The sequence below is a fragment of the Ursus americanus genome, chromosome 4 (assembly GCF_024610735.1).
Source record: "Ursus americanus isolate L20-20 chromosome 4, mUrsAme1.1.p, whole genome shotgun sequence".
Classification (NCBI taxonomy): domain Eukaryota; kingdom Metazoa; phylum Chordata; class Mammalia; order Carnivora; family Ursidae; genus Ursus; species Ursus americanus.
This window is the reverse complement of record NC_142130.1, coordinates 48155200-48177558: the sequence shown is the minus strand read 5'-3', so window position 1 is coordinate 48177558 and position 22359 is coordinate 48155200. Positions and strand designations below refer to the sequence as shown.

Below are 22359 nucleotides of genomic sequence, written 5' to 3'. Positions count from 1 at the left end.
ACTCCAGATTCAAACCCAGCATTCTCTTACTTCAAGATAACAGTGTGTTAAATTATATATGGGTATAGGTTATGTCACTCTTTTTTGCAATATAGAAGCTCTAGATTGCTCTTTCAAGAAATGTAATTTCAAATACATATTTTTTAGTATCTGTTAAAGTTTAGGCTGCTCTTAGGAAATTATGAAGGTTAAAGGATCATGTCATATATATTTTGGTCCCCCTGACACCTAGCACAGTGTCATGTATGATAATAACTGTTTGTTGAGATGAAATAAAGGAAGTTCCTCATTAGGAGTTAAATGAATGAAAATGGGTAAAAAGGTATGTAACAGTATTTAAAAATCCAGCTTTCAAGTCACCATTATTACTTTGATTCAGAGATAAAGTCAAATGCCAAAGACCTCTTGACCCTTTGGTGTTGTCCTTCCACATTTATTTTTCAGAGGGATGACTCAAGGCTGTAGAGGGCAGTGTAAGCCAACGCAAGTGGACTTTCTGGGCTAGTGAGGTGCTGTCGTAGGTGCTGTTGCCCAAATGTCCAGTTAGGTTTTAACACCCCAAGTAGCTAACCACTGACTGTTAGAATTGTTCTCAGATTTAAAAATAGCCAAGGATAAATGGAGAGGTGTAATAGAACTGAAGAGTTACACAAGCCCACAAATGAAGCTGGCAATTAAACCCGCACTCTTTCTACGCTTACAAAATCTAGTGGCAAAACCAATACTTGGATGATCTAGGCATAAAAACATTTTTGTCTCAGTGAACCTGATGACAAAGTTTCTTGTAAAGAATTTTCTCTCCTCTCCAGTTGTCTAATCATGTAATTTTAATTAAAAATAATAAAACCCTCAGTTGTCTTTCCCTTTTCCTCTCCCCTCCCTCACCACTTTATGAAGGCATAGACTGTTTAGTTGTGTATCACATTATAAGCCATACTAAATTTAGGAAACATTTAATAATGTCACTTCAGGTTTATTTGACATTCTCTCATTCTGTTGTCAGTGTTCACAGACAGTTTGATTATCTAGGATTTGCGTGATCATATCACTTTTTTTGTGAATAAGATGTTTTTCGTCTACATTTCACAGTGAATGGCATAGCTTTTCATTTAGGGGAAAAAAAAAAACAAAAACAAAAACTTACCAGCTCACAAATATTTTGGTTCTGGCAAAATGGCCACCAGTGTTCCTCACACTGACCATCAAAATGATGGGAATGGATACTATGGTCTAAAGAAGGGATGTACAGGATTACATTAATAATTTTTTATCATGTACGACATCATCCATCCATTTCTTTTAGGTTTTTGGTTTTTGCTTAAGATAAATATAATTTCCAGCACTGAAAATTTCCTGAGTAAAAATTATATCTTTGATAATTGCTGGTACAGTACTGGTCACTGGCCTGATTTCGCTGCGTGATTATGTCTAATTTAAATAATTTTAATAGGCATGTAGTCCCCGAGTAACATAACATCTCCAAAGTTCTAATAAAAATGAAAACACCAGTTTTCTAAATGTAGACAAATGAAACATGTATGCCAGAAATGATAGGAGTGCTGACTTCAAGTCTTTCTTGTATGTTTGACTCTTTAAAATGTGATAAGAACCAAGATGTATACAGTTGGGAAGAATGAACTTTATATTTTTATATCCCATCTACGTTCTCATTTGATTTTCAGAACAACCTGTTGGTAGAGTCAGGGTTGCCATTGTTACCTTTGCAGATGGGGGGAAACTGGGGCTCAAGCAGTATGAGGGACAGGCTGACCCTGGGTTGTCTGGTAAATCACAACACTACACCTGGATAGAATTTAATAGAATTAAATTCATAGAATTAAATGGCTGTTTTGTGATTTTGTTGGCACAAACATAAGTGATTTTTTTAAGTATGTTTAAGAATCAAAACCGTACCTGTATTTTGTACCAGAGAATATGTTATCTGGAAATTCTCAATGACAGCATCTAACTTCAACTTCTTGACCTCACCAGCTCATTAATTTGGGGTCAATTTTCTAGTTTTCAGTTTTGCTTTAGAGGTCTTTTTTGTTTGTTTGATCTAAGTATAGTTAAGCTTGTTTGTATATTTCATGCATATGAAGGCCAAAATTTAAGAGGATTTATAGAACTATGAACAAGGATATGTTCATAGTTCTATAGGACCTTGTTCATAGTTCTGTAGAATATAACCGAACAAAATTATAAGATGAATAAACTTGTGATGCAGATTTACTTTCTGACATTCAGTATTCTTTAGGGACAAGTCAACATTCCAGGACTGATCTCTCTGGTTAGTTAATTTTTACCTTGTGAATTTTGTTCTAGCCTTAGGGTCTTGAGTCTTTGGCTACAAGGGACGGACCAAAACTTTTCTTACGACTTTTTTTCCTCCCAAAGCTCTTTATAAACATTAAATCACAAGAAGAAATTTATTTTTTACTGCATCTCTAAAAGGCACATAAAATTTGTTACCATACATCCTATTAATTAAAATACTAAAAAGGATCCCTGAAACACCTGTTCCTCTCTACAGGGAGGGGGTGGACCAGTGTGTGATAATGTTGGTGAGTATGAAGCAGAATGTGATTCACCTAGCAAGGAAGTAAATGCACATTTGTGGTCTTAAATTTATCAAAACATTTCCAAAGAGAAAAATCAGTAGGAATAGAAGGAAGTATTGGAAGATAAAGATACTCTTCTTCTGTCTTGCAAGGAGAAGAATTTGAGGCTTAAGTGTATGACCACGCAAGTTACTTAAACTCCAAGTCTCCATTTCCTCATCCTTAAAGCAGGATAATAACTTAAGTACATGTCCCATTGACTATTGAAAGGAATAGTGAGCTAAAATATATAAATGGCTTCTCTACCTCTTGGCACATGGTATTCTCTAAGTAACTGATAGTAACAGTAGCAGCTCTTGTTGCTGCAATAATCTTAAATGAAAATTAATTGGTACCTAAAATTCAGCGCTAGGAGTGGACAGGAAAGGTCGAGTGAGTGAAGGGTAAATAATGAGACTCCATAAGGGCTTAGCAACTGGTGATGTGGGTGTTGAAGTAAGGAGATACCAAGGTGACTGTGGTGGTTCAAGTCTGGGGGCTATTAAATAGGTGGAGTTCTCCCTTACCCAAGGCAAGTCCGGTTTTCAGAGGAATATCAGTGAGGCAAAGCAGTAGCTTAAAAAACTCAGGATAACTTTTGTTTTTATTTGACACATTTTAGTAAATTTGTGTTCAACATTCACCATTTTTAAATGCTTTGAATTAAAGTGCATTTTGCAGGGATGGGCAAAAAGGGGGTCGTGGTGTTCTGCTGCCTAAGTAATTCACATTTTCTGGACTAATTTGTTTGGCTAGTGAATGTTCTCCCTAAGCAGTCAAATGGCAAAATTTCTGTTTAAAAGAATCAGCTCTTCTTTAAGACAAATAGTATGTACAAGTGTGGCCAGGTACATTCATCGCACTGTAAGAGGGAGACCGTGGAAGGGGGGGTAGCCAGGAAGCATGTAGGTGGGAAGGGTTTCCTGTTTCCAGGCAACAGCGAGGAGCTCCAGAGAGAAAGCAACTTGAATATGAATTCATTCAGGAGAGGACATTTTACCACATTGCCTTCTAGCCGGTGGGGACTGACTTGATTCTGGAAGATAGGGTGGAGTTTAAACTTCATTTGTCAATGGGTAAAATTATTGGAACTCTGTTTCTCATCAGGTTTTATATGTACAAAAAATATCAGGTAGTAGTGGCCGGGTTAGGATTTTACACTATTTTGAAAACAGTAGCCACCTGCGTGTTTAACTCCCTTCTCCTTTTCCAGAAGCTTGGGGCTTCCTGTGTCCTCATTTTCCAGTCTGTCTGCTTAGAGAGCAGAGGGGCTCTTGGCCTTCCAGCAGGCTCTTTCCCTGCTGGCCTCCACCTGCAGGAAGGAGGGAGAAGTGCAGCGCAGGCAGCTCACTGGGAGGTTGCCTCGTCCTCCGGGAAGGCCAGCCCCACGGTTTCACAGGGAGCAGATGGGAGAAGAATCCCTCCTGCTCCCTGGGCCATGCAGAGTGTGGGCTGGTCCCCGACTGGTGACATTCTCCCTGTCCCTTGAAAGGCAGGAGGGCAGTGGATTGGAAAGAGTGGAAGAAGACATTTGCAGGAGGTAGCGACCTGATCCGGGTGGGTTAATCTTGAGGCTTTCACGGTCATAGGAAGGGCAGTTGTTTAAATACTGGTCCCTCAAAGATTTTATAATATAGGAACTCTGTGGGCCTTGAAGGACCATCTCATTTTGTATTGCAGCCCCCAAGCACATGGGTAGTCACCAAGTTTATGGAGCAGTTAGAAACTGGAGAAAGATTGCACAGGCTGGAGAAGAGTTGCCTGTGTCTTTTCTCACTTTCACATTGTGTTCCCCATAGAGTTGTGGAAGTGAGCAACTTTGCTTTTAAAATCGGCTTTTCATTGTTTCATTATACTGCTTATGTTTAAGAGATGTCTTCAAAATCTAAGTCAGGTGACAGGTCTTGTGAAGGGGTAATCACCCCCCCGGCCGATCTTGCACTGGGAATTGTCCTCTGCTCCGACAAGAGGCGAACAGGTGTTCTTGTTTGAGGGTCGACCTGGAAGAGTTGGGGGTTTTACGGCTCAGTCTGGAACCTTCTTGAGTAACTTACCCTGGGATTGTAGGTGCCTTCCGTTCACCGGTTTAGTTCCAAGGCCACACCAAGAGCTGCCCAGATGCTTAAGCAAACATGCAGAATCCAAGCTTTATATTGGATCCCCCTCTCTCCATGTGTCGGAAGATGAATCATCCCGTGAAGGGTCTAATCTGTCTCCTTATTGTCCTGTCTGGAAGGGTCACATTATTTAAGTGTAACTCCTGAAAGGCTGGCAGGTCTTTTCAAACAAATGTTGATGGATATCCTGCAGTCCCTCCCATCTCAACAGACTTCTTTATGCTTCTTTCTACATAGACACTTAACCTATGTTGAGGGTGCCTCTTTTATGACCAGAGAGAAGAAGTTAAAGGAGTTTAATCCTCACGGTTTATATAGTTTGTTCCTCCCCAGTTTTGCAGGCAGTTTTTAGTCAGAGGCTGAGCCGGATCCCTCTTTGTAGCCCTGTCTTCATTCTGTACTTGTGTTCTCCGTATCCCGCAGGGACCTTAAGAAGTACCTATGACGGGTCGAGTATCTTTTAAGATTTACTATCATTTTCTTTAGAACTAATTTTTAAATCTAGTTTTAAGAACATGAATTGGCAAGTTCTAGGATATTTTTGTTACTTATATAATATAATTATATATTTATGGCAGTGAATTTTTCCCCCATGTAACTTTGCATTATATTTGAGAAGGTCATTTTCAATCAGTGCAGCATTTTAAAAAGCCAATAATCTTTTAGGTAAAATTTGAGTTACTTATGGCATTATATAGGCAATTAATTGGGTCTGATTTTTTTTTTTTAAAGAATTTATTTATTTATTTGACAGAGAGAGACAGCCAGCGAGAGAGGGAACACAAGCAGGGGGAGTGGGAGAGGAAGAAGCAGGCTCATAGCGGAGGAGCCTGATGTGGGACTCGATCCCATAACGCCAGGATCACGCCCTGAGCCGAAGGCAGAAGCTTAACCGCTGTGCCACCCAGGCGCCCCTGGGTCTGATTGTTTTAACTGCTTGGCATCATTTATAGAGTTCAAATTCAGATGTGTGGGAAATTATGAAAGGTTAATGTAATAAAAATAGATTACCAATGCATCATTCTTTTCTAAAAATGAAAAAATAAAGAGTTTAGTTTACCAGGAGTTTATATTGCCTTTTTATTTGATTTTCAGAGACATTGCTTCTGTTGTGCTAGTATTTTAGCAGAAGATGTCTCACATCTGGTACGCTTGGGTAGCTCAGTCGGTTAAACGTCTGCTTTTGGCTCAGGTCTTGATCCCAGGGTCCTGGGATCAAGTTCTGCATCGGACTCTCCGCTCAGCCGGGAGCCTGCTTCTCCCTCTGTCTCTGCTGCTCCCCCTGCTCCTGTGTACGCTCGCGGTCTCTCTCTCTGACAAATAAATAAATAAAACCTTAAGAAAGATGTCTCACATCCAAAGGTTTTTTGTTGTTAATTTTTCCCATTGTTATTACTCTCACTACTCTCCTTCAATATTGTCATCCTTGCTATTTCTTTGAATGTTCAAAATTGTTATACTAGCACATTCATGTGATTAATAGATATTAACAATTTGTATTTTGCTGAAGAGTCAAAAGTAAGATTTCCACAGGGGATTCATTTTGGTAAAGGAACATTATCTTTTGATGTCAGTTACACTAAACTTTAGTTGAATTCCTAATAGTTAAATGTTTACCAAAAATATGAGTGATACAGGTATGCTATCAGGACAAAATATATCATGGTTTTAAAATATTAAACGGTCAATATTTTTAATAAGACATGCTGAATTTCATGATTTAGTCTTCTGTAATTATGCAAATAAATCTTTAAAATATGGAAGACCTAAAGTCTACCTGATATCTGATCTGAGGCTGATCTTTTTAATTGTTATTCATAAGTGAATTTCTGAATGAATTTTGCTTAAAGACTGATCTGTATTTAACTAGGAGCAAGTTTAAACCAAGCTTTTAATTTTTCATGGAAGCTGCTAGTTTTGTATTAAAATATCTTTAATCATACTTTAACTTACCGAGCTTTTATAGTGTAATCACACTTAAGTTCTGAAGTGTAGGATGGATAAAAGAGACACTTCCCTGCATCCTAGGAAAGCAATGGCCTTTTCTCCGTTTCTGCTCAATCTTTTTTGGTGATATCGGCCAGTCTCTTTTCAGGATTCCAACCAAAATTTGGGGATTTCCCTTTTGTGATCCTTTATTTGTGTCTTGCTCCTACCAAGGATGCAGTGAAAGGACGTTATTTTCTTCATTCTTCGGTCTTACAGGGCCTAACAGTGCTTTGTACATAGTAGACAGGTAATAATTGTGGAATTAAGCAGAGATTTTTAGAAAGTAGCTTAAAAAGTAGAATTATATGCCAAATTATAATTAGTAGTTTGCTAATTGGACTCCTCTACTATGGGCATGAGCTGATGTTCAATTTTAATAACATTGCATACATCCTCGGTACTTAATATCCTTGAGTTGGCTGTTTGCAAACAGAAATTTAAGATAATAAAACTTACTTGAGTTATACATAAGGAATGAAGTTTATCAGCAGTACGACAGAATTTATAGGGTTTATTAAATCTAATACTTAATCCTGTACCATGTTCTCTAAGTAGTTGTTTGATGTTTTTTTAAAAAGAATTCTGCTATATCATTATTACTACTATTACACATTTTTTTTTAAAGATTTTATTTATTTATTTGACAGAGAGAGACAGCCAGCGAGAGAGGGAACACAAGCAGGGGGAGTGGGAGAGGAAGAAGCAGGCTCATAGCGGAGGAGCCTGATGTGGGGCTCGATCCCAGAACGCCGGGATCACGCCCTGAGCGGAAGGCAGACGCTTAACCGCTGTGCCACCCAGGCGCCCCACTACTATTACACATTTTAAAGTAGAGTTTAGAGTCTATCAATTTGTATACAGTATTACTTCATCTGTAGTGGACCATGTTTATTTTAGAACAATATGTATATATATGAGCCAAAATACTACTTTTTTAAAAAAAATCTCTAAAAAAAATCTTTATTTCAAGGATTTAGGAAGAAGCAATCATTTCTTCTTAGCTTGTTAGGACATCAGATATTTTGGCAAACTTTCTCTTTAATAAAATATTCATGTTAACCTGGTAAAAGTATTTTTAAAGTATATATTTTTTAAAGATTTTATTTATTTATTTGACAGAGAGAGACAGCCAGCGAGAGAGGGAACACAAGCAGGGGGAGTGGGAGAGGAAGAAGCAGGCTCCCAGCAGAAGAGCCCGATGTGGGGCTCGATCCCATAACGCTGAGATCACGCCCTGAGCCGAAGGCAGACGCTTAACGACTGCGCCACCCAGGCGCCCCTTAAAGTATTTTCTATAGGTAGCAAGTGTTTTGCAAAATTGTTGTATGCTTTTGGAAACATTTGGCAAAAATGTGTGCAGTTTTTACTGAAAGAATTTTCAGTACACATATGGCATATCTAGAACTTTTTAAAAGACTTTATTTATTTGAGAGAGAGAGAGAGTGAGAACACAAGCTGGGGGAGAGGCAGAGGGAGAAGCAGACTCCCTGCTGATCAGGGAGCCTGATGTGGGGCTGGATCCCAGGACTCTGGGATCACAACCTGAGCCAAAGGTAGACGCTTAACCGACTGAGCCACCCAGGTGCCCTCCTATAAGAAACCTTTTTTTTTTTTTTTTTTTAAGATTTTATTTATCAGAGAGAGAGAGCAGGCGAGTGTGCATACAAGCTGGGGGAGCAGCAGAGGGAGAGGGAGAAGCAGGTTCTCCGCTGAGCAGGGAGTCCAATATGGGGCTCTATCCCAGGACCCTGGGATCATGACCCCAGCCTAAGGCAGACACTTAACCAACTGAGCCACCCAGGAGCTCCTACGAACTTTTTTACCAACATTTTTCTGTCCCCTGGGAATTTTGTATCTTTGGACCACCTTTACCCTTCTCTTCTTGTTTCTAAGTCACATTGTATTTAGTTTCATCCAGGTGTCCAGACAATGTTTATGAAACTAAGGTTTTTTGGGGTTTTTAAAGTATCGATTTTTTAACAATATAATTGAAGTTATGTCTTTGTGATTGAAAAGTTGTTTTAGCCTGTCGGATAAGTAGCCATCTTTAAAAACCCCCAGCCACCCAAATGCCAAACAATTAATGCTAATTTTAGGACAGCTTCCAGACATGAATTTCAACAAAGCAGAGGACTTTCTCTGTTTTTTGTTTTTAATCTTGAGTGAACGGTTCTTTGCTCACTAATGTCTTAACTAGTATTATAACTGTAAATATTACTGTCTTACTAATATTTTCTACTTTAAAGCCATTGGCATATAAATAATAAGGTGGTACTCCTGTGCTGATGTTTTGTCGCTGGCACTGTAATCTTTCGTTTTTTAATAGTTTTTAACTCTTTGAAGGTTTAAATTTAAATGTTAAACTTTTGATGATGATGTATTTCCCTGCCTTGCTAAACAGAATTTAGTAAACATAATTTTACTTTCCTTGGTATTTCAAAATCCCTGTTATTGCTGTTAGGATTAATGGAATGGTGTAGATGTGTGTTATGGAGATACGTTGTACTCTTTGCCACACTATAAATGTTCTGTGTTGCTGTTCCCTAGAAAGTGATCTGTGCTTTAATCTTTTTTAATTTTTTTTTCCTATTCCCTCATTCTTACCCTGTTTCCTTTTTGACTCTCCTGAAGGCTGTTAGCAGCCCAGTTATATGATTTGCTACTAAGATAACGAACCGTATCACAGCAATGATCAAAATAAAAACCAACATGTGGTGAAGCTTAAAGGCCTGCCTTTAAATATGGGATTTGTTGGGTATTAATAAAACAAATCTTGTTTGTTCAGAGGACTTTCTCTGCTTTCTTAGGCCTATAATCTTTTGTATTTTGGATAGTTAATCTCAGAAGCAGAGTCTCTGATTGACTTGGATGTTACTGTGTGAGGTTTCTTAGTATAACTCTTAGAGGCATGAACCTCACAGATACCTTATAGCTAGCTACCCAACTGCTTATTTTATGAATAAGGAAACAAGCATAATTGAAAGATTTGCACCAACAGTACAGGGTACTAGATTTCTGGAGTCATTAATGTTTTATTTATTCCTTTTAAGAGCAAACTGAGTCACTGAGAATAGTTTTAACATGTTAATTCGTGTTTTAAAAATACTAATTATAACATGTTAATGCTTTTCTTCATTATAACCTGAGCCTGAGTAGATTAATGATTCTGCAAAACGGTCTTCAGTTTTGATTTCTGGAACTATTTTTTTATAAGGCTGTTTTGTTTTTTACAAACAAATCTTTCAATTTTGGGGATGAACTGTACTTTTAACTTACATATAGTATCTCAAATATTATTAATTGTGAATTTAAGCTAATTTTGCAGTTGGTTTGTTTTTAATATCTGAATCAAGTTGTTGAAGTGATTACTATTTTTTTCTTTAGTTTTGCACACCTTATAGAATCAAAGTTAATAGTTCTCAATTTGTCAATCAGTTATCAAAACACATTTTCCCCTTCTTCCCTGCCTTCCTTTCTCTGTTTCTTCATTTCTTCCTACAAATGTTCATGTATAGAATGCTATGTGGTACACTCCAGAGAATGCACACAGCTCCTTAACCTTACGTTCTACTGAAGACAGTTGATGTCAAATAATTACTTACGCATTATTTTATTTCAGATTTTCATAAATGGTTAAAAGCAGAGAATGGGTTGGGTAGTAAGAGAATTACTGTAAGTGAGAAGCTGACCAGATCTTTAGGAGCAGGGCAGTCTTCTTTGAGGAAGTGATGCTTCAATTGAAATCTGAATCAGGAGGCTTTCAGGACACAAAAATGCAGGAGAGAGTATAGAAACAAGGCCTGGAAGAGGGCAGGTGGAGCGGCATGAATTCTTACAAAAGCTGAGTGAAGACAGGCCAGGAGGCAGGAGGGAAACCAAGAGAATGTCAAGTCAGTAACTCAAGTGGAGGAAACAATAAGGTATGGATGTGAACCCACCAGTGCGTTTAGCAATCCATAGGCCATTGGTGGTCCAATTGGGAGTCATTTTTGAAAAATGGGAGGGGGTGAGAGCTGCCATACATCAGTGGATTAGGGGCAAGTAAGAAAGGAGAAAAAGGTGATAGTTGCTATTGACAAATTGTTCAAAAAGTTTCACTTGGAAAGGAGGAAGAGAGCATAGTACCTGGAGATGGAATTGGGAGCAGATTATTTATGTTAAGATAAAAAGGAAATATCTGTATTTCAAAGTGGAAAAAAATAGCTTCTCAGAAGGCCCATACTCTGTTACATGACAGCAAATACATTTAAAAAGTCTTTAAGTTATTATATTTTTGGTAATTCTGATGTTTATAAGAAGCCTTTCTTTCCAATTATGGTGCTTTTAGTTAACTCAGTACTGCAAAAATGTTTCTTTTTCTGTGGTTCTTTGTTTTCATTGGAAAAATGTTTAATCAAAATTTATAATTTTAGTGATGCTAAATTGGCATGAGTCACTAAGGGAAATATTTTCACAATAGGAAACCTATATTTCACATATATGTATGAGAAACTCTGGAAAACTAAAAAGTGAATTTATTTTGATTATGTTATTAAAACACAGTAGGAAGATGCAAGAAAACAAGATATTTGGTTATACTATATTTATTGCAAAGAGGAGGTCAGTAACGCCTAAACTAAGAAGTTCTAGAATCTTCAGATTTCAATCTATAATAACTCTTATTGGTCAGGTTCACACTTAATAATTTTTGAACATTTTTGTGAAAGAACAGTAAAAGATCAAGTTGCAGGTACATGTTCTGATCTTTCTTACATCTTTAATGTTAAACAAATGTTCTCATTTTAAGAAAACCCAATGTAGAATCAGAAGCACTAATAATAAATAAATAGAAGGTAATTCTTTGGCCAAGCTAATTCATCCACATGGTTTTCTTAAATACCAGTAATCTATTTTAAAGAGCTTATATATATATTATTAACTATTTGTCCATCAGAGAATGCTAGCTGATAGGCAGAGAAATGTAAAATTTTTAAGAGTCACTAGCATTTGAATATTAATCAGGAATGAACTTTAAAATATTCAGCCTGTTGTACATATGTATGTGCCCACAAATATACATGAATTCATTTCTTGAGAGGTAACTCTTCATTGTGTTTTTTTAGATCTGGTTTCTTAAACTTGAGTCAAGTAATAGACGTAGTCTTAGGTGTTAGCTAGTTCTTAATCAGAATTTAAAATTTTTTAATGTTTTATTTAGATGATAAATGTGAAAGAAATAACGTATTTTCTAGGTGGTCTGATTAGTTAGCTTATAACTGAAGTCACTATTGGATTTTTGTCACAATGTTTGCATTTGTGTTTGTGATACTGTTGACAATTAAATGTGCACCTAAACTGAACTTTTTAGCTATTAAGACCATATTCCTTAGACTGCAGTCCACAGTGTTGTCTGTGGATTTATTTTTGTTGTCCAGGCCAAGTAAGTTTGAGAAAAACAGTGTCCTTGATTATGCCTTGTGATATTGTGTCCAGTGATATAAGCAGGTGATTTCACACTGTTGAGGGCTTTGCCATTTTATCTTGCTTTATTTAAAAATTTATTCCACTACTTCTTCTGAATGTTTTGAAATTTTTAACATTTTTTTACAGATAAATGAACTTAGTTTTGTTAAACTTTTGAGAATTTAGTCACATTAATTGGAATGATTTGGATCTTGTAATTTTAGATAATCTGGACTAGAAAGTGCTATTGTCAAAATTCTTAAAGAAGTAGTAAAGAATATGTTGCAAAGTTTTTCAGGTTGCTGCCTGCTGTTAGTTATTAAGTGTTGGGACGTTGTCCTAAAGGAGAAATTATTTGGAGGCAGATGCAGGAGCCAGGCAGAGAGCATGACTGTGGGAACTGGGCATTGGGTAAGTGGATAGGAGATAGTGGAAATCATGCCGTAAGTGGAGGTGTCTGCTCTAAAATCATTCAGGTTTATTTTCATCTTAGCTGGGTAGGCCAGACCAACACAGATTTGCAGGCTGTAGGCTGTTGAGCCTCAAACTAGTTGTGGGAACAACCTATTTGGGGAAAGCAAAACTTAGAAAATGGTTCTGTCTCAGTTGGAGGCAGTTGTTCATTTTTCATTCATTCATTCCCTCATCCATCCTTCTGTCCATTTATCATTTCATCCATTCTTCCATCCTCTTCATTTATACACATATTAATTTACTCATCACTGAAGTATCTATTATATGCCTGGCTTTAGACACAAAACAGAATCCTTGCATTTAGTAATTCATAGTTCTACAGCAAGTTGGCAGAAAACCAACCAGAAATAGTATAGAAAACACCTTGTTTTAATAATATATCTCACTGCCAAATTATTATTATCTTTTTGCTTATCTTCTTCCTAGGGGAGTAGAAGCTTTATCTGTTTTGTTCTTTTTATCCCATTGCTCAAAGCAGCGCCTGGTATACAGTAGGTATTAAGTAACTATTGAATGAGTAGAATGATTGAATGAATGTTTTGATTGTTTAGTAAAACCTTATGGAGGGGAGGGGATAAGAGCCAGATCCTGAAAGATGGTCAGATTTTGAATAGGTGCAGAAAGGAGCAAGTGACTGACCGACAGAGGGAGCTGTATGAACAAAGTGGTCACAAAGTAAGAAGAGGGGCCTGGAGCCCTGGGGGTAGCGGATGGTAGGGTAGAGAGTAGGATTAGTAAGGAAGCCAGCCCGGATTGAGCAGCCGTTTCACTTTGGAGAGAAGCCAGGAGCTAATGTGGTTGAATGAGAGGTGGAAGGAGTGTGCACTCGAGAAGCAGTTTGGTTACTAGCATGGAAGCACACATTTCAGGTTCAGAATCCTAGTTTGCCACTTGTAAACTGGGTAGCTTTGTTCAGGATGCTTAATTTCTCCGTGCCTGAGTTTCCTAATTCCAATAAAAAAATAATAATTCAGCAATTAAGATTATGTTCATCAATATTTTTTTGTTGTTCTTCATCAGTATTTTTAATAACATGAGGAAGTGCTTAGGTTATTTTTCCTAGAACTGACATATGTGAGTAAAAAAGAAAGGGGTAAGAATTGAACATATAGCATGATTTAGAGGCAGAATACCTACTTATGTGCCAGGCTTTGGGGTTACAAAAAAAAAAAATACGGGATGTCAAACATGTTGATAGTAGTGTGATTATAGGTGATGATTATTTTAATTTAAAAATCACTTACATAGTCTACTTGTGAGCATTCATGAATGTGAGAAGTTAAAGCTCCCGTATTAGGTAAGAAATGAATGATGTTTACAAAGAACGTCTGTGTGGTCCGAGTTAGTGATAATGTGTTACACCCGTTTTCCCTGCTCCATGAAACTTCCATTTGGCCTTTTTGACATATCCACTTAGAACATTTAGACATCATTTTATCCTCTTTCTCCTATTTTTTAAAATTTAGTGGGGAAAACATGAGGAAAACATTTTATTATTTGAGCTTATTAATTATACTCGATGAGTAAATATCTTTGAACATCTACTGTTTGACAGGTTATCTTGTACTCTCAGAAGATAAAAAAATGTACTTGGTTTCTTACCCTCCAAAAGCTTATAAAAGGAACCAGTAAACCAAAGCTATTAGAAGAAAATAAGTAGAGAACATTTGAAGTCAAAGCTGTTTAATCCTAATTCAGAACCGAACTGAACAGAACCTGGAGTTCTCCAGGCTTTCCGCCTCCTAATCCAGTGGCCTTTCCCTTGCTTCCAGAGGGCCTTCTTTATCAGGTTACTTGGTTCTCCAGATAATTATCTGAAAACAAAAATGACCACTGATTCATTACTCCAGCTGCTTCCAACTCATCAGCACTGGTTTAAGCCATCAAATGGTACTTGGCGCTGTTTCAGAAAGTCCCCCAGAGGAAGTAGGAAAGCCCGCGTGGAGCTGGTTTTTGAGCAGACTGCCACATCACAGTTCTTCAAAGTTTCGGAAGTGGAATTGTGCTCTTCATTTTCTCTGGGAAGATACCTAACGATTGTTTAAGTACAGAAATATTTCAGTATTTCTCTATGCCTGCTTTGAGAGTCTTGGCCTTCGTAATCACAGAAAGGCATACAGACGTATTTAGAGAAAGGACAAGATCTGGCAAAACAAAATTTGTTTTAAAAGGGTGATTTCCATAGTTTGGCTAGAGATTTGCATCACGCTCCATGAATCTTGTTTCGTTCCTTCATGCCTTTGTTTTAGTGCTTTCCATCCTTTTCCTTTTTTTCCCCCAGGACTGTATAGCTTCATGTATAATATAGAGTTTATAGATATAATATATAGAGTACAATCGGGAGTTTTACAGTTTCAAATATGAAGTATTTCCTTAAAGTGGACCTTTCTAAACACTTTTGAACATATTTTCGTAAGTAAATTCTGTGGGACCGGTGTGTTGTACCAGCTTTAAGCATGAAGATTTGATCAAGTAATTAGTTATATGCTTTATAATATGGTTAAGCAGAAAATGATTTGTACGGTGTTTATATCTATGCATCTGTTTTACTTCATTTTTCTAAATGTTCACCACTCTTTTTTTTTTTTTTTAAGATTTTATTTATTTATTTGAAAGAGATAGAGACAGCCAGCGAGAGAGGGAACACAAGCAGGGGGAGTGGGAGAGGAAGAAGCAGGCTCACAGCGGAGGAGCCTGATGTGGGGCTCGATCCCATAACGCCAGGATCACGCCCTGAGCCGAAGGCAGACGCTTAACCGCTGTGCCACCCAGGCGCCCCTAAATGTTCACCCCTCTTATTTTACTGGTTTCTCTTTTATTTAAGTGACTTTAAAGTGTAAGCTCCATCCAGAGCCCGTCCTGCCTACACAGGTGTCTCCCTCTCGTTCATGTACAGCTGCTTGTTTCTCCTTCTCACTTCTGTTTACTTATTATTTACTCCATCATCAAAAGCTCCACCATTGGGCCTGTGACCAGCGCTTGGGGTTGGAAGACAGTATGAGGTCAGGGGTTCCACTCCTCAGTAACAGCACAGCTTGTGTGTGGTCCCAACAGAAGTCACGGCTTTGCGTGTCCCAGTATTACCGGAAACTTCGTCCCTGACCTTTCATGACCTTGCCTCCTTAACACAACCCGTAATGCCTCCAGCTTCCAGGCATTCTCCACTCCTGGGAATCGGCCAATTTCCTAAAGGTTAATGCCTTTCTGGAGAGATTTTTTTTCCCTCATAGTCTTAAGGACAGAATTATAGATTAAGGATAGAATCATATGATTAGCTTTCAAGGTATATACTTCTTTTTCTCTGGTGTTTGTAGATTCTAAAAGAAGCCTTTTTTTTTTTTTTTAACTATAACACCCATCTAAAGAAAAAAGCGAACTTAGATAATTTTCCAGTGAGCCTCTTTTTTTTTTTTTTTTTAAAGATTTTATTTATTTATTTGACAGAGATAGACAGCCAGCGAGAAAGGGACACAAGCAGGGGGAGTGGGAGAGGAAGAAGCAGGCTCCCAGCGGAGGAGCCCGATGTGGGACTCGATCCCGGAACGCCGGGATCACGCCCTGAGCCAAAGGCAGACGCTTAATGACTGCGCTACCCAGGCGCCCCTCCAGTGAGCCTCTTAATGTTCTTCATTTTTCATAGGACAGTGAAGAAAGTTATAAAAATAATGAAAGAGTAAAAGGGATCAAAACAATGGTTAGAGAATTCAGGGAGCACTGCAAGTCCAATAAAAGGCTTAAAAAGATTTGGTTGAAGATGCAGAAACAATCAGGTGCTGATGGTGGTAGGTAGCGGGGGAGGGGGAGGCATTTTAGAAGTGTGTAGAATTCCTCCTCTCCCATAAATTTTAAATTAAAAAAAATTTTTTTAAAGATTATATTTATTTGAGAGAGAGAGAGAAAGAGCACAATCCTGGAGAGAGGGAGAGGGAAGCAGAGGGAGAACAGGGAGCCTGATGCACGGCTCGATCCCAGGATCCTGGGATCATGACCTGAACCGAAGGCAGATGCTTTACTGACTGAGCCACCCATGCACCCCCTCCCATAAATGTTATACTGTATTGATGAACAAATGTATTTCTAAACTTTCCAGTATATGCTAAAAGCACCTGATTTCAAATAAGAAAACTACTTCAAGGCTTGACTTTTCAGCTCATGAAGTAAGTGAGATGGTTGACCTCTGTGGATCTTAGGGTCTTCATGAAATGGAAATAACATTTATCTCAGTAGTTTTCTCAGAAGTGAAAATATATTGTAAAATATGTTTGCTAAAGTTTAATCAGTAAAAAATGTTAGTGTATTGTAGACCCATCTCAGATGTCTGTGCCCCTTAGAAGTGGCTTGCTGAAGCATTGACAAATGATGACTTTCAAATAGGAAACCTCTTAGAGCTAGAGAGGTGTTAGAGTATAGGAGAAATAAGCCTTTTTGGGGGAAAAGTTGTTATATTGAGGAGAATACACAGGTAAGTGCTATGTAATCTGATTTGAGAGAATATATTTCCACCAAATATGATTTATTTATTTGTAAGGAACTATAAAAAAATAACAAATGTCACAACTCTCAGTAATGGTACACAGTTAAAAGGAGTACTGAAATTTTGTACTTGATAATATTCTATTTATTTATTTAGTTTAACTGAATTTTTAAAATTTATATTATTTATTTATTTATTTTGATAATACACTCCCTCACTTTATTTTTTTATTTTTTTTAATTTTTTTTATATATTATGTTAGTCACCATACAGTACATCCCTAGTTTCTGATGTAAAGTTCGATGATTCATTAGTTGTGTATAACACCCAGTGCACCATGCAATACGTGCCCTCCTTACTACCCATCACCAGTCTATCCCATTCCCCCACCCCCCTCCCCTCTGAAGCCCTCAGTTTGTTTCTCATAGTCCCTAGTCTCTCATGCTTCATTCCCCCTTCTGATTACCCCCCCTATTTATTTTAAAGGGTCCTAAAACTAATAGAAATGTTTCTTTGAGACAGAGTACATGACTGTAGGTAATTGAAATGTCTTTCACGAAAGTAAAAGGGAAATATTTGAATGTTTGTGGTGAGGGGAAACTGTAACTTGCTACTTAATTTATGCTATTTTAACCTTTATAATCATTGTGGTACTTCAGAAATTTTTTTTACATTTTATGTATAACTTGTAGGTAGCTCTGACTGTGGCTTTATATTGAAGAGATTAACCCCATCAAGAAATTAATAAGTTAATAGTCTTCCAGTTTAGTATGACTTTGATATTTGGGAAAATTTGTAAGCCTATCAGCTTACAAAATGTAATCTGTTTACAATTTCTAATTTTTTAAAAGATGTTTTGGGTTTAAAAAATTTTAAGATAACCAGGTGTTCTTTATGAGATTGCTCATTTTTAAAAACATGTTAAACTGATTTTCAGTATAACAGCAGCCTTAGCATTGAACAGAATGCTTAATCTTAATGTCTCTTGGAGTCTAATAATGCTAGGAAATCTTACGGAAATTTGAAACATTTAAAAATAGATCTATGCAATAACCTGAAGTTTTAAAGTTTATTTCTTTATTATTTTGCTGTGTTTACCAGTGCACACCAGCTCAGATTTTATTAATAAAAGAGGCATTTGCAACTTTCGGGAGCTTTCAGGTAACTTCTTCAAGTAGGTATGCTTAGATTTATCAAAATAGTAGTCAGATTTGGCAAATTTCAGGAATACTGGATGATCATTGATCCTGAATTTCTCTGCCCCATACACATACCTTAAGGGCCAACAGTTTCTATTAGATAGTACCGTTTAGTTAATCGGAGAATGTTTTGTTTTCTAGGTTAAGGTAAAAGGTTCTTTTAACCTTTCATTTTTCAAAGACCTTCTTTATATGGAAAAAAGTAGAAGTATGATATTTGGGGGATTTTTTTTGTTGTCTGACTATATTATAATTTTACATTTCTGTACAGCTAATTTTCTTAGAGACTAATTGGTGTTCTGTTAAAACTTTTAACATGCTTGTTGGTCAGTGGTACTTCAAGGATAGTCTGCATTTGGCCTGTGGCTGTTGTAATAGCAGCAGTCACTTAATCAACCAATATAAAAGTGTTTATCTGACACCGACCTTGTGCTGGATATTATGGGACTAACAAAGCCCCTTGAGCTGGTCAATAAATTTTAAGTGATTATGACCCTGAGGCCTATCTTTTGTCTGAAAACTGAATGCTGGGCATAGGTTCAGCAATTGCCAGAGAAGTCATCACAAATCCACTAAATCCTAATTCATTTTGGTGACGTAAGATTATCACTATCTAAAGAGTTGGATTCTGGGAGTAAGCTCAGTGGCAAAAGAAACCTTGAAGGAGTCAGAAAACAGGCTTGAAAACTTTCAACTAATCTTCTAACATTTATCGGGTACAACATAATATACTAGGTGCTGGGGATGTAAGATGAACAAAAACAAGGATTCTCTTTTGTGGGATCTTACAGGGTAGTGGGGAAACTAGCATGTGTTCAAAATGAGAGCCGTCAGGACTCTACCAGTGACACGTGCAGAACTTTTGGGAACACATAGGATTCAGTCTAACTCTCCATGAAGGAAATGGACCGATTTTTTTCCAGTCCTTTTAAGTGAAAAAACAAAACAAAAAACAGCCTTTGGATTTAGACAGTAGCCATAGAGGAGAATAATGTGGATTCAAAGACCAAAACACTGTTATCCAAAGGAACTCAGAAGTAACATTGCATGAGCATATGATTTAAGATTTGCCAGAGGAATAGAGTTGCAGTTTAGTAGTTGAGAGGAACATTTTGCTGGGCTCTGATACTTTCAGAGGTAAATGCTTTTCATTGTGCCTGTATCAGGTCATCAGTGAGAGCTGATTTAAATCATCACATTTCCCCCCAGGGTCAGATAACAGTTATTAAACAGATAGGGAGTAGACCCCAAATTCTATCACAGGCCAGGTTTTTGCCATTTTTCTTTGTAGTAGTCCTTTAGGCACCTGGTAACATTTTATAAATGTAAGTTTGTTTTTCCTGGGCTCACTGCCCCAATCTAGTAGCCCAAAGTTTTTCATGTTCCCAATTTCAGGCATCCATAGAGTTTCTCCATTTTGCACATTATTCTCTTCCAGAGACTGTCTGCCTTTTTGGCTTCTTCCCTGTAGCCCTGCCTCCTGTCAGTCTCACTTAGTCAGATTCCCAGCTCATTGTCTTGTTGCCAGGGTGGCCCTCCAGGCTAACTACAGAGAAAGTTGATGATGGAGTTGAAGATGGTGATGGTGAGAATAAAGATGTCATGCCCTCATTGTAATCATTTTCTGTCAGGGCACAGGAGTTCAGAGTGTGAGCTCTCGAGACAGGCTACTTAGCCTCAGTGCCAGCTCTTTCACTTCTTGGCTCTGGAATCCTAAGCTCTCGTGGACAGTCTTTCCTCATCGATAAAACATAGTATCTGTTATGCCATAAGATTCCTGGGGAGAATTAGATGAATCAAGACATGTCCATACCATAGGAGCTCAGAAGCGTTGTTAGTTATTATTTAGTAAACGCAAGGTTATAACTGGTGCAGTACTAAGGACGCTATCTTATTTATTTATTTATTTATTTATTTATTTATTTATTTATTTATTTAAAAGAAATATTTATTTCAGGGGGGTGGCAGAGGGAGAGAGAGAATCCTGAAGCAGACTGCCCACTCAGCGGGGAGGCCAGCACGGGGCTTGATCCCAGGACCCTGAGATCCTGACCTGAATTGAAATCAAGACTCTGCCGCTTAACCAACTGAACCACCAGGTGCCCCAGGACACTATCTCTTTTAATGCCCACAACAACCTTATAGGTACGCTCTTATTGTCTTTTATGGATGGGGAAATTGAGCCTTAGAAAAGTTAAATAACTTTTCCAAGGACACATGGTCTGGATTCAAACTCAGATCTGCATGATTCCAGAAAGCTCCCCCCATCCCAGACTAAAACCTGATGCCCTGCGGGAGTCACAAGATAGGGTGGGGATCCTGCCACAGCTTCTCACTACACTGTTGATTATACCAGCACTTTAGTGGGGCATGTACGTGTCCCAGAGAACTTTGAGGGACCATCCATCTGCAGGATTGAGTTATCGTTTGGCTTTCTTGCCTGCTTTGTGACCTTGAGCAAGTCACTTAAGTATTTTTGAGGCTCAGATTCAGGGTCAAATGAGACAATAGGAAGCACATAATAATTCGTGGAATAAGGTGCCTAGCCTACCATATAGACATTTAAATAGAACAGGAAGTATCAATTAACTTTTTGAAACCTGCCCTTCCCTTTGATCTTATTTGAATTTTGTTTGCTACTTTTGAAAGTGAGAAGTTTATTTTGTGCTTCTGGAGATGAACCTAAAGTTCTAGGGCACTAGATGGAGTAGTGCCTTGGAGACTGAAGCTTTGGACTACCAAGTACCATAACAAGCAAAAACATGCAGTGAGTAGATAATTACTAAAAGTAACATGCACCTGTGTGTTAGTAATTGGAAGTGGGATGGGTTTGCTACCAAAATGAATGGGGGTCACAAGTACGAATGTTAGGCCTCACCCTTTGGCCATCCAGCCATGTTAATGATCCAGAGCCTAGATGACCTCTCAGAATCAAGTCACAAGCTTGATGTATTTGATAAAAGACATACATTCTTGGCTTAAACAGTTTTTATCAGAATTAAACAGATCTAGTTAGCTTTTTGCTGATTTCCACACCTCATAGCAATTAGGATGGAAAGGGGAGCTTCACATAGACATTCAGTGGTGAGAAGTAAGTGATAGGAGGACCCTGACTGAAAGGGCAAAACGTCCCTTTTCTTTAAGTAAAGCATGCTCACTTCTGTGAACTTGCCTCAATTTTGTGAGGTAGTTTAGGAAGGTGAGATTAACCTCTTTTTATAGGGAAGAAAGTTGGAACTCAGGGAGTTTGAGTACCTCAGCTCAAGGCTGGCGGTGTGTGATCCGTGGGTCAGGAATGGAACCCACAGCCCCCAGTTTGCTGGCAGAAATCCAGGAAGCCACACAGGAGCAGTATCGTAGGTCTCGGGGCATTATGTGAACACTCCGCAGGATTCGGGTTCGTGAAAACTAGTAAAAGGTGATATCATTTTGGTGTGGTCTAAGAAGATAAGAATGAGTTCCCCATTTTGAGAAGATTTTCATTTATAGTTTAAAATTAGGAGGCAAAACTGTTGTGGTACTAAAAGAAGAACTATGGGTAACTGGGAAACCTAGTTCTCAAAGTGGATCATTTCCTGAGGTTCTAAATTTCTCCTCCTCCTCCTCCTCCTCTTCCTTTTTTAACTCTGTAGTGATCCTTGAAAGGATCAAAGAAGGATCCTTGGAATCAAAGAAGGGTGACCTGTGTAACGGTCTTTAAACATTTTTACTCTAGTAAGAATTTTGAAAACTGTGGATTCCCTCATGTATTTCTTCATTGACATTTAAATTTTTTGTCATAAGTTTAAATCATTTGCTAATGCTAAAATTGTTGTTGATAATAAGTATTGAAATTTCATCTTTTTTTAAAGAGTTATTTATTTTGAGGGGGTACAGAGGGAGGGGCAGAGGGTGAGGGAGAGAGAATCTTAAGCAGACTCTTTACTGAGCACGAGCCCAATGTGGTCCTGTATCTTAGGACCCTGAGATCAGAACCTGAGCTGAAACCAAGAGTGGAACGCTAAACCAGCTGTGCCACCCAGGCATCCCAGTATTGAAATTTCTTAATAAAATTGTTCTATCCT

The 22359-nt window shown here is 37.9% G+C and overlaps 1 protein-coding gene across 14 annotated transcripts in view; it reads left to right on the top strand.

The window, feature by feature from the left end:
• BBX (BBX high mobility group box domain containing) overlaps window positions 1–22359 on the top strand; it is a 263913-nt gene that overhangs the window by 46093 nt on the left and 195461 nt on the right. For 3 of the 14 annotated variants that reach the window (XM_087861642.1, XM_087861644.1, XM_087861643.1), the window contains exon 3: window positions 20253–20440. The exons of the other annotated variants lie outside the window; for them this stretch is intronic. The gene's annotated coding sequence lies outside the window, so the exon portion shown is untranslated. The remainder of the gene's footprint in view (window positions 1–20252; window positions 20441–22359) is intronic. 14 annotated transcript variants of the gene reach the window in all.